The sequence below is a fragment of the Tachypleus tridentatus genome, chromosome 12 (genome assembly GCF_004210375.1).
Source record: "Tachypleus tridentatus isolate NWPU-2018 chromosome 12, ASM421037v1, whole genome shotgun sequence".
NCBI classification, from domain to species: Eukaryota; Metazoa; Arthropoda; class Merostomata; order Xiphosura; family Limulidae; genus Tachypleus; species Tachypleus tridentatus.
In genome coordinates, this window is record NC_134836.1 from 94,299,379 (window position 1) to 94,313,291 (window position 13,913).

General features: G+C 35.0%; 1 protein-coding gene across 6 annotated transcripts in view; it reads right to left on the bottom strand.

Moving 5' to 3' along the window:
- Window positions 1-13,913, bottom strand: part of LOC143234037 (netrin receptor UNC5C-like) — a 131,041-nt gene that overhangs the window by 101,766 nt on the left and 15,362 nt on the right. The window contains exon 1 of one of the 6 annotated variants that reach the window (XM_076471058.1): window positions 734-998. The exons of 4 other annotated variants lie outside the window; for them this stretch is intronic. The gene's annotated coding sequence lies outside the window, so the exon portion shown is untranslated. Of the gene's footprint in view, window positions 1-722; window positions 999-13,913 lie in introns of those variants that run through there. One more of the 6 variants, XM_076471056.1, reaches the window with a different exon arrangement.

A 13,913-nucleotide genomic window follows, 5' to 3' on the forward strand; every position in this document is an offset into this window, starting at 1 on the left:
GTATCAAAATTATCAGAAGTTTGTAAAACGAATATTTATGTCAATGTTAATAAGAACGCTACAACAGGCATTTGCATTTTTTCTTTGTTTTCTAATGTTCACCTTATCATCAGTCAATAGCATAGAAATGCTTACGCCTTGCAGTTGATGTGAACATTGCTCTCTCCCACCTGATATTTTTTGCAAGCATACCTAATTCTGCCTACAAAAAATTAGAAAAAATTAAACTAGCAATGCCAATGAAACTAGATTAGTACAGTAAATCATACATACTAAGGAAACTTATAAAATCCATGAAAATATCTTAAGTTGAAACAAAAGAGGAAAGAAAAAACACGAAATCGCTGTGTGTTTAACATCCAAACAATGTGGTGCCAGCGAGACAAAACATGTAAAATAAATTTCGGTTATATGTTCAATTATAATTTTGGAAATATATGAAAATAAGAAAAGCTAGAACGAAGATATGAAACGAAAGTTCTTTTCTATTTCGAATCATCCTATTAGAATATTTTTTTAATATTTGCATAATTGTTTTGCTAACTGATTCTAATAGGATTCTGTTTTTTAACTGTGTTAGAAATTTCCCCGAAGTAAAACTGAAAATACATCTTTTTATTGTTCTAGCCATATAAAATTAAATACATTAATTAAAAAAAAACTATTAATGCATAAACCTGTGCGAGAACACTTGATCTGTATATTTTTACTAATGCACTTACGTAAGCCTGACCTGTTGGTTGGCGTGTCGTGATGCTGATTGAAGAGTCTGGAGTTCAAGACGTAATGCCATCAATCTTACTCATCACTTTTAATTGCAGGTGCATTATGAAAGTGACAATCAATACTGTAATTCTGTTTTAAAAGGCAGGGAAGGCCCTTCTGGCGGCAGGCACTGCTGTCTTACTGCTTTATTTCTGAAGAGTCGTTCAAAATTGAAGACAGATATACATGTACTTGACCATTTAGTTGAAAATTCTGTTTAAATTGACACATGACTTAGAAGCCACTCTAACCATAACAATAAAACGTAATTGTTTAAACGTAGTACTATGAAAACCAGGTATCCTGCTGTTAAACACTCACAAACAAAATGCTGAATTTCGAAAGTTTGTCATCGTGAGTTTTGTTTTGCGTTTATACTGATTTACTTGTTATAAAAAAACAAAAAAAACGCGTTTTTGCTTCATGTTCAGACATGTTTCAAAGTATATTATTATACAGATTAATGTAGCGCATAATTCCATTTTGTCGACACAAATTTGTTTAAAATATAAACATAGCGTTATGTTAATTTGTATAACTAGAAGTAAGGGGCGTATTTGTATTTCAGTTTCTGAAAAAAGCGTTTATTTATGTACCTACTTATTCAAGTAGAAAACAGACACGTTTAAAAAGATCGTTGTTACACGGTATTAAATACATTGGGTCTTCTGTGTTATGTCGTTCTTATTTCAAACACAAGTGATAAGAACCGTGGAAAACACAGACATTTGTGCCAAGTCAACACTAAGTAACATCGTGGTTAGTTCCTCGCTTATGCACTTTTGTGAAGGTCGCCGTTTAATATCTCACGTTTTACGTTTTTTGAGAAGTTGGTTCACGCACAGCTGACGAACCACGCATATTATTTGCAATATTTCGATATGAAAGGTAAGAGCCTAAAACTCGTGTATATCTTTAAAAAGCAACAAAAAACTCAAGCCGAGATTAATAGATTAATAAGAAAATTTGTTTTATAAATAGGAGTTGAATACAAATTGAGTTAATTATTTGTAAAGTCACAAAAAGTGGTTTACTATTTAGTAAAATGTGAAAACGAAAATTCGCCAGTCTTAATATAATTTAATTTATTTGGATGTGTTAAAAATTGCTATTTATATCTATTAAATTAAATCAGAAAAGAATATTGAAACTAAGTAAGACAAAATTTTATGATAGAAGAACTGGATAAGAATTGTTCCTTTTTATGATAGCATGTTCGTAAGAGGAGAGTTTTGATGCAATTGTCATTATATAACCAAAACTACTGTATACACACAGTGTTATTGAATTCTTATAAGTTGTTCATTTTTGTAGCGTGCGGCTTTTGGCAGCTAGAAACATGTTACAAATTAGGGAGGCCCAGCATGAACAGGTGATTAAGGTTCTCGATTCGTAATCTGAGGGTTGAGGGTTCGAACCCAAGTCACACCACACATGTTCGTCCTTTCAATCGTGCGGGCATTATAATTTTACAGTCAATCCCACTATTCAATGATAAAAGAGTAGTCCAATAGTAGGTGGTGGGTGGTGATGACTAGCTGCCTTCCCTCTAGTCTTACACTGCTAAATTAGGGTCCTCGCAGCTTTGCGCGAAATTCAAACCAAACTTATTTTTAACAAGCCATTTATTCATCATCTACATTTCCCTGGCTGTCAGGAAATCTGCTGTTTTGGCAAGAAACTTATATACAAAGAAAATGTGTTGACTAATTTTTTGAAATTTAATACAAATAAAATGTACTAATACCGATGACTTATGAACATTTGAAAATGTTTGTTGGCACAGCGGTATGTTTGTGGACTCACACCAATAGAATCCAGATTTTGATACCTGTGGTGGGCAGAGCACAAATAACCCATTGTGTAGCTTTGTGCTTAATTACAAACAAACATTTACCAATTAATTCAAGGCCTAGTGGTTAGGGTACTTCACTCACAAACTATGGGTCGCGAGCTAGAACCTGTCCCTCCGAAAACGCTCACCTTAACGGTGTTATAAAGTCACAGTCAATTATTATTTGTCGGTAAAAAATAGTTCGGCATGACCAGGTTGTTAGAGCGCTTGACTCGCAATTTAAAGGTCGCGGATTCGAATCTCCGTTCAACCAAACATATTCGCCATTTCAGCAAGGATGAGTATAATGTGGAGGTCAATTCCACTATTCGTTAGTAAAAGAGTATCCCAAGAGTAGACGGAAGTGGCGCTGACTAGCTGTTTTCCATCTATCCTATCACCTCAAAATTAGAAACGAAACCTTAAGCAAACTTATATTGCATTCTATTATATAAAACAGGTAAAATAAAGTGTAAAAGAAAGGTTAGTTCTGCTTTTATTGTATCGTAGTTTAATCAAAACAAAAATGAGAGAATGTGTTATCAGCAGACAAATACACAGTGTTATATTTTTATTGAAAGTGTTAACGAACTGAGTGATGGCTACGTTGCTGCGTTCCACTTGAAATGCAGTAAAATAGCGCAACTAATGGTGAGTGAACAAAATACAATAAAACACATTTTGTACATGAAATCTTTATTTTTAACATTAATAAAGGAAATTCAGTACCCTACAATTTATCTGTTCACACTTGACTGACAAATACGATAAATTAGTTACAAAGAGGCTTATTGGTCACACCAAGTGTTACCGTTTATTTTTCATACTGGAATGTTTTACTGTTGTGCAAAAAGCATTTGAAACAGAACTGAATAGTAAACAGTGCTGGTTTTGATTAAATAACAAGATTGCCTTGTGAAATTGAAATTTTTGTTACGATTTCACAAAGGTTTCCATTTGCTAAGTAACTGAGATCGCAACCCCATAAATAAAACTCTAAAATAACATATAATAGATTCTTATCAGATCTAAGTAATGTAAATAATATTCAACACCTATTCATTTTAGACAACTATCAATTGTATTAAACCTTTTGAATGCATAAGGTTTGGTTTGAACTTTGCGTCCCTAATTTAGCACTATATCACTAGAGCAGTGGTTCCTAACCTTTTTTATGCCCCGCACCCCTAAAAGTTTTAATGTTCTCGCACCCCTCACAGTAATTATTTATTTAAGAATAAGGGTGAAGGTGGCCAAAACAAATGTTATTTCGCACCCCTGGTTGGGAACCACTGCCCTAGAGGAAAGGAAACTAGTCATCACCACCAACCGCCAACTCTTGGGCTATACTTTTACCGATGAACAGTGGGAATGAAAGTGACGTTATAATGCCAACACGACCAAAATGACGAGCTTATTCAAAGAAGGAGATTCAAAATCCCAACTCTCAGATTGTAAGGCGAGTGCTTTAACAACCAGACTATGCCAGACCCGAACGTACAAGAATTTTGTTTGTTTTTGTTTTTTAATTTCGCACAAAACTACTCGAGGGCTATTTGTGCTAGCCGTCCCTAATATAGCAGTGTAAGACTAGAGGGAATGCAGCTAGTCATCGCCACCCACCGCCAACTCTTGGGCAACTCTTTTACCAACGAATAGTGGAATTGACCGTAACTTTATAACGCCCCCACGGCTGAAAGGGCGAGCATGTTTGACGCGACGGGGATGCCGGGCCTTATGTATAAAAACAAACAAACATGCACACCACGCAAGCCAAGCACAAAAAGAAATAGAAAATAAACAGTAATGGCTCAGAGTACACTTAGGGCTTATATAGTTACAACTTGGGATACGAGTCCTGTGATAAGCACAGTGGATATAACCCATTGTGTAGATTTGCACACACAAAAAATAAAACAAATAAACCAGAAATTATAATAAAAAAAACAAAAAACATGAGTTGTAGCTACTGGTTTCCAGGTCGAAATGCTTAACAAAAGTGAGAACATATAGCTATTCTTATATATTATAATCTATTATTACAAAATATTGCTACCTAATTTTCAATTTTATTTATTTTTTTTAAAAAATAGCTTGAAAGCAGATAGCTCTAACGTAGCTTCGCGAGAAATTCAGAAACAAACAAACAAAACAAAGCAGTTTGGTGGGGGAAGATGTACAAGTGAACCTGACTCTCCCTAATGATTGAGACCGAAAACCCTACAAAGAAAGAAGCGAAACGTAGCAGTTGGTAGTGAGTAGCTTTGAATAACCGTCCTCTGTCTAACGCTTGGCATGACTAGGTATTTAAGGCGCTCGACTCGTAATCAAAGGATCGCGGATTCGAATCCGCGTCGCACCAAACATGCTCGCCCTTTCAGCCGTGGGGGTGTTATAATGTGATGGTCAATCCCACTATTCTTTGGTAAAAGAGTAGCCCAAGAGTTGGTGGTGGGTGATGATGACTAGCTGTTTTCCCTCTAGTCTTACTGCTAAATTAGGGACGGCTAATTAATGTTTATGAAATATGTTGTTACAAGAAATATACTTTCTCAATAGATCCAGTTTTAATTACAAATCAATTTCGTTTTTGCTCCTTGTCAGGAAATATTTCGTAACTGTATTAAAATTCTTGACGCATAACCTAATAAAATATGTTTTTAACAATATGAGCGTCACAACTTATCATACACAGATGTACAAATTACCAAACCTGTTTCAAATTTGTAGTACTGCAGTATTATGATCGGTGATTACCACAACTTGTATCTGTAAATATATCAACAAAATGCACACACATAAACATGTAAATGAAAACTTTGTTTATTTTCGTTACGTTTTGGATTGTATACTATTCACCAGCATTGAACGTTCTTTGTACTGCTTTTAACCCTAACAGAAGCATACCCTCAAAAAGTAGCACAGATAAACGAAGTTTTCATTTAGAAGTGTGTCACTAACCTTCTTCAATAATTGTTTCAATGCTTCCCACTCTTTGGGTTGTTGATTTTTCTGTTACATTTTGATTGTTTCACATAAAGCTATTGCCCTATAGACAATGGTACCATAAACCTTACAGAGAGGCCTACGTTAAAGCTATCAACAGAAAATCTACTTCAAACCAAACCCCCCCCCCGTTTTTTTGGGGGGCTGCCACGTTATGAAAGTTATTACTATAAGATTCTTGATTTATTTCCAAAAGATCACGATGAAGATTAGTAGAATCTAAATTATATGTCACCATGGAATAGTTTCTTTTTCTTCAAACTCAGCCCTAAACTCACGTTCACTCCGGGTGTCAGGTCTGTATAACCTAATCTTGAAATGTAATGCTATATCTTCGCTGCGTGAGTGATGGTTCCTTAAGACTACATCCCAGCAGGACTTATGCAGTATTCAAGGTAAGGGAGAAGTTCCATGAAGAACGAGAAGAAAATACCAGCGAACATATATTACATATATATATAAATGCTTGTGTGTAAAAAATAAATAGTGGACTTGCGTAGTCTCTTTCATCATCATATATTTTATATTTACAGTTTGTTACAATGCTATAATAGACACAGAATTTAAGTTTCACTAACTTATGTCTGTAGATTGAATGTCAGGAGCAGAAACATAACTATATTTTAAGAGATACTGTTACCATTCTATATTCAGACACGAGTGAAACAGGACATTGCATCAGAGTGACATCTCAGGAAAAAGTTGTTGTTTTTTTTCCATTTCCTTGGTTTGAACATTTCTTCACATTTTATTATTCAAGTCAAAATAAGTTATCTTATTAATATACTTATATTTTTACCAGTAATAGTGCGGTCTACTCATTGTCCTCCAAATTGTTAAACTTGGGACATTTTCCTCGATGTAATTACAATTTACGAACTGTCTTTGGTACAGTTACAAACTATACTCTGTACTTGATACACGTACAGTCTAAACACTGTTTATTTGTTTGCTTTTTAGCGAATAACGGGATTCGAACTCAGATATTTGGCGCTTTAAACCTTCAATCTTACCTTTGAGCCATCGGAAATCTAGACACTGTTTTCAGAACAGCTACTGTCTAAAGTTGTATTCTACATTGTGTTTTTGTACAGGTCTTTTAAAAGAAAAGTTTAGTCTTCTGAGTAGAATTAACATTATCTAACATTTACCTTTTTTTTTGTGTTGTGGGTGCGATCAGATACAAATTGTCATCTTGGTAAAACTTCTCTTTCATGTTATGCTAAAATCTATTAATGTTTACATTCACAAATGAGTAGTAATTTAGCTAGGGTAATTGATTCACGAAAAAGTCTCTTTTAATTACATCAAACTATTCTCCATACAACAGTTTGCTTGTCTGTTGTACAGCACGGTTACGATGGGTTATCTTTTGTGTCCGAACCCCGGATTTTAACATTGTTAAGTCCGTAGACTTACCGCTGTATCCCCATAAGACACATAAAATAGAAATTTTAGTATTAAAATGAGAATACATAAAAGGAGTTTATGTCACAAATCAATAGTATCGAAACTCTTTGACACAATATTAGTGCTAAATGAACAACTCCAGATTGAATACTTCTCTAGAGATATTGAATACTATAAAATGTTATAATGATACTAAAGTGTAGTCAGTGAAAAATTCATGACCTGTTGTATTTACAATCTAAGTAGCTATGAAAGCAGAGATGAAATTCTTCTCGAACTCTTTGGTGGTACTCTAAACCGGTGTTTTTGTGTTTTTTTTCATTTTAAGTGTCAGACCGTCGGTTTTTTTTTTTTTTTTGGAAGGCAGTAAAAGCCTTCGTTATTTTTGTATTTCCTGACACTTTAATTTAAAACTATATGCAAATTTGCTACTCAGCACAACGTGAAACTAGGTCCTGACAACGGTAAGCTTACCTGTATTTTCTTACGAAGGATGCCACTGAAAAACTAATAATTAAATTAATGGGTGATAAATAAATAAGTGACTTAGAGTGAATAATATATCAACGTAGGAGTAAAATAAGTCACCATTGCTATATATAGTTAATTAGTAGATGTAAAAGGAAAATATTTTTCTTGCGCGTCATTATGTTATTCACACTTACGTTAATATATACACTGTTGGTCAAAATCTGAAGGCCAAAGAACATAAAGAAAAAATATGTATTTTGCATTATTAGACTCAGCCACTTATTTGAGTAGAGTTTCGAAAGATGAAAATAAAAACTTCTTTAGCATTTAATAGGGAAAATGTAAACACTATGAAATTCGCCCTAATACTAGCTGGTCAAAAGTTTAAGACCATACTGAAACGAACCGTTTATCGGTAAACACGTAACGAAACTTAGTCATTTGTGTCCAAGCATTAGCGTTGTCAACATCTCCCACTGACATCTCCTGTGTTACATTGGGTAGAAGCATGGCAAAGGCTAAAAAGTTAACAGAGTTTGAACGTGGAAGAATTGTCGAGCTGCAAAAGCAAGGTCTCTCTCAACGTGCCATTGCTGGTAATATTGGGCGTAGTAAAACAGCTGTTGCAAATTTTTTAAAAGACCATGAGGGATTTGGAACGAGAATTTTAAGTGGTCGGCCCAAGAACATTTTGCCGGCGTTCAGTAGGAGGATTCGACGGGTTGTTGGACAAGACGCCAGCCGATCGTCGAACTATATTAAGGCTCTTACGGACGAAGAATGCACTTCAAGAACAATAAGACGGCATCTACGAGAGAAAGACTTTAAAAACTGTAAACGTCTTCAAACACCACGCCTCCTTCCACACCACGAAACAGCTCGATTAAACTTTGCTGAGAAGCACCAAACATGGGACGTAGAAAGTGGAAGAAGGTTTTGTTCTCTGATGCAAAAAAATTTAACCTGGAATGTCCAGATGACTTCCAACGTTACTGGCACGATAAGATATCCCACTGGAGACATTTTCTACACGACACAGTGGAGAAGGTTCCATCATGATCTGGAGTGCTTTTTCCTTCCATGGAACAATGGAGCTTCAGGTTATACAGGGGCGTCAAACAGCAGTTGGCTACATTGGCATGTTGGAGAGAGCATCCTTATTGACTGAAGACCCTCGTTTGTGTGGAAATGACTGGATCTTTCAATAGGACAACGCTGCAATCCACAATGCTTGCAAGACAAATGACTTTTTCATGGCGAATAACGTGATTCTTTTGGACCATCCAGTGTGTGCGCCCGAACTAAACCCCATTGAAAATGTTTGGGGGTGGATGACAAGGAAGTCTACAGAAATAAATGTCAATTCCAAACAGTGCATGATCTCCGTGAAGCCATCTTCACTACTTGGAATAACATTCCAGCCAGTCTTCTGCAAACGCTTATATCGACCATGCTAAAGCGAATGTTTGAAGTTATTCGCAATGATGGCCGTGCAACTCACTACTGAGACCTCTTGTTGGGCATTTTATACCCTGTTTAGGTCTTCTTTTTGGTCTTCTTAAACTTTTGACCAGCTAGTATTTAGACTAGTTTCATAGTGCTCACATTTTCCCTATTAAATGCTGAAAAAGATTTTTTTTTTATTTTCCATTTTCTTATTTTCATATTTCGAAGCTCTACTCAAATAAGTGGTTGAGTCTAACAACGCAAAATGCATATTTTTCTTTATGTTCATTGGCCTTAAGATTTTGACCAGCAGTGTATGTATAAAGTTCAAGGCAGTTGAAACGTTTTTTTGTCAATCAAAAGCAAGGCCAGCTAATTTGATCTTTACAAAATTTTCAACAGATGGCAGAGTTACATTTAATTTTTCTTTTGTTTATTTGTTTCTTTGTTTAGAATTAAGCACAAAGCTACACGATGAGTTATCTGTACTCTGCCCACCACGGGTATCAAAACGTGGTTTCTAGCGGTGTGAGTCCACAAACATACCACCGTGCCACTTTTTTATGAAAGTTATTATTACCTCCATATAGAGTGTAACGTCTTGAACTAGCTTAAGTAGGTCAGCTATTTACGTAAGCCAGTTCTGACCAGTTACAGCCCATCTTTAATTGCTCTAAAGTCTATCAAGGAAAAAAAAAAAACTACCAGTTCACTAAACGTGATTAATTTTAACTTTGAAAAGGTTTACCTATATATATTGCGCATGTTATAAGCCGATGACTTTGTATTGTTAACTTAGACGAAGCACGTTCATCAAGTAAACGTGTTTAATAAACTAATCAAATCACGAATATACTTCTGCTCTCTTGTCTTGATATATGGTTTATAAAATCAAATAACTCAGGTTGCTCTGGTTAGATATACATAAGTTTACCATTTCTCAGATTCATAGAAACTGAGACAACTCATCATTCGTAGCTTATAGTTGTAAGCTAGACAAAGAACAAATAAATAACGCCATTGATGTATCCAGAAACAAATATTAGAAATACTATTTCTTTTGTGTACGTGGTGAAAATATACAAAAACCGTGTCGGTATAGTTCTAGATTTGCAGTACATATAAACTTTTGAATCAGGTTTTTCTTTATGTCATCAGTAATACATCTAAAATATTTTTGTTTATTTATTGCAGCCACTTGGAGGAAATGCGATGAAAATATTCACATTGCAATGTGTATCGTCAAGGGTTAGGATTGGATTTGTTAGTATACCCAGACTTTGAACAAGAGGGCTCATGACTTATGTGTTGTTGTTTTTTTTCTAAACGCCCTCTTTGCTTTGGGGCAGTGACCATACTCCAGTATTTGATCAGACAAGAGTAGATCAAAAGATGGCGTTGTTAGATGTTGACCAGTCGCCTCTCCATCTAGTGTATCAGTTCAGAATTAGAAATAGCCACATGCAGATAGTCCTTGTATAGCTTTTACTCGACATTTCTAAAATACAAATACGTATTGATACTATTCAAATATTGTACTGTTTAGGTTCTGGGTTTCATATATAAAGAAAAACTAAAAGGATCCTTTTAGCAATAATTTGACTATGCTCTGCTAAATCCCTTAAATATTAATGGCTTTATACAACGGATACTGTTATATTGAAACAGCAAAGACGAGATCTAAATAATCTTCCAACAAATGATAAATTGACCTGCATTATCACAGTAATGACCACCATTTCGTGCAGAGTCAATATCTTCCATTATTGTTAACGTTGATGAATGCTATACTTCTCTACAAGCCAAACTTCTTATAAAGTGCAGGAAATATATGGTACTGACCGCTCGTTGACCACATAAAGCACACGTGTACAACTAAAAGGTCATCGCTCATTTTCTGTCTGGATACATCATCTTAATAAGTTTTTCTCGTGGATCTTTTGAAAGAGAGAAGGATTTTGATACGCTCTTTGTTTATTGTAAAATAAAGAAAAGAAAGCAAAGTGTTCTTCGTTTAAGATAAAAAAAGGCAAATGTTTTCTTAGCATTGATTGATAAAAACAAAATTTGAACTTGTCTCAAATCGAAAAGAAAAAAATACGTTCAACGAAGCAGGAGATCCGGGTTTCCTACAGATTTTTCTTCCTTTTTCAGGAGTCATGAAGATGGAAGTCACCCTACTGCTAATAGTGTCTCAACCGTTACCATGAAATACTAATGGGTTTTTATCTGCCTTTGAACTTTTGTTTTTTACAATGCTTCACAGAAGAACTGTACTCCCTTGTTATGAAGCGGAAATATTTAATAGTTCATTGTTTAATTTAAAAGCAATGGAGTGTTAGCCTTATTTGTTAGTAATTAGGTTAGACTCTAGAACATTTTCTATATATAAAGATATAGTGTGATTTCCATTCAATTTCCACGAGAAAAATATAAAGTTGGAAACTATGAACGTTATGATAAGTCACTCGTAATTAATATGCCATAATTTCCATATTCCGAAAGCGAAGTTAAACTGGTGGATAAACTCTTGGAACAGTAAACAGTAAGAGCGTGTCTGATATTTTTATGCATAAAACTTTAAAAATTAGGGCTAGTTACCTTTATAGTTCGAAATGATCAATTGAAAATTTTCTTATTGTTATTTTGAACAAATTATGTTTACGTCACGTTGTTGAGATAAAAAAAGGAAATAGAAAAATATTGTTATAGATGGCTCTCCAGAATAGCTACGAAGTAATTATTAGGGATTAAAACGTTAAAATTCGAGATTAGATCCCTGCGACACATCCCATGAGGCTGCCTTCTACTTAACTTTAAAAAAATGTATGTAAGACTTGAAATCGATCCAGCTCTTTCATTATATTTGGCTTCGGATGAGCTGGTGGTTAGGGCGTTCGACTAGCAATCTGAAATTCGCGGGTTCGATTCCTCGTCACGTCAAAAGTGCTCGCATTTCCAGCCGTGAGGGCGTTATAACCTGACGGTCAATCTCACTACTCTTTGGTAAAAGAGTAGCGTAAGAGTTGGTCGTGGGTGGTGATGAGTAGCTGTCTAACCTTTTTAGTCTTATTATGAACAGCTAGCGCAGATAGCCCTCGAGTAGCTTTGCGCGAAATTCAAAACAACTACATACAAACAAATGGCCTAAGCATGGGCAACTCAGCATCACCAGTTCTAACCAATATTTTTATGACACAAGCTGAAACACAAGCAATTAACACAGCATTACATCTACCACTATACTGGTACAGATATGTGAATGATACGGTTCCGGGATTCAGATCTACAGAACACACACTTAATTTTTTCAATCACATAAACTCTATACATCCCAACATTAACTTCACATGTGAACAGGAAGAAAGCAGTCAAATATCATTTCTTAACCTCAAAATTACAAGAACCGACACACAATTTAAAACAGAAATCCACTGAAAAATCACCCATACTGGACTATACATTCCTTGGGACTCAGCACATGAAACAAAACAAAAACTCAACATACTAAGAAACCAAATAAACACAGCCATAAAACTGTGCTCACCAGATAAAATTAACGATGAATTAGACAAAATAAAACAATACTTCATCAACATCAATAAGTTTCCTCCACAAACCGTAGAAAACATTATACGCACACACCTCGACAGAAAGCAAAATCAACCAACAAAAGTAAATATATCTCACGAATCAAAAAATCACGAAACCATATACTGCTGCATACCATATATTTCCGACATCAGCAGAAAAATAACCAACATTTGGCAAAAACTAGTGACAAAATATGACATTCCAGTTAATACCAAATTTATTCAAAAACCAGGCACAAAACTGAGGTCTATACTATGTGAAAACTACACTGACAAACACCACACCAACATTATTTGTAAAATACAATGTGATAACTGCCACGACTTCTATATTGGGAGAAACGAGTGGAAAAATGAAAACCAGATTCAAGGAACACAAAATGTCACCTTCACACGTTTTCGAACACTGCGAATCAAATAAACACAACATAACAATAGAAAACACCCAAATACTAAATAAAGAAACAAACATAAACAAACGCAAAATTAAAGAAGCCTTACTTATACAACAACTTAAACCCAAAATAAACCAATACAAAGGAACACCTTTATACCTATATTAAAAATAATATAATAAATAATTTTAAATTATATATTCAAGCATCTAACACCGCCCTCTACATTCCGACACTCAGTTACACAACCCCTTTAAAACATATGGTCAGCTTCCGGTCTGTTACCTCTTTCTTTCTTTGTGAACCTGACGATGACCGAAGAGGGTCGAAACGTTGTTCGCTCCTCTACGTAAAATATTTTCTCAACCCAAACGAGCCGTTTTTACATATAGATTTTTCTCTACAATTGGGTTTTCTCGACATCACTGACAAAGACGTTTTGTTATAATGGAATACTTTTATTGTACAAGATAACTAATAACGTGATGAATAGCATATTGAAAATCTCTTGACCGGTTCTACAGTCTCCATACAGATACTTAAGACTAATAGATACTCAGTAAATAACGTTCTTTGTATTTTGCGCGGCATTTATCCCATCTATTGTTTTAGTTTGGTAAAGCGGATGTAGATTATTTCGAAATTCATGGAAATATTTACTGAATATTTTTTTCATTCCATCTTTTAACGACTACCTCTGAATAGCCGAGCATAAGAGTCACAGTTCAGTTCAGTCACCAGTTGCTGTCTCTGTTGTCTATGTTTGCTCTCCTATCGACAGATGGCACTTCTCTAAATTCTAGGTATGACGTTTCAAGGTCGTGCATGAGTATACGTTTTCAGGTGCAGCAAGCGGCCAGAAAACGAGTTCGTGTGTGTCAATAGCAGTATTGAAAAAAGAGAAAAGCAAAACGACTATGCGGTCGCGCGTTTCTGTATACAGTTGAAACTGAATAGGAAATTGAGATTTAACTGAATTTTATTATATGTCTC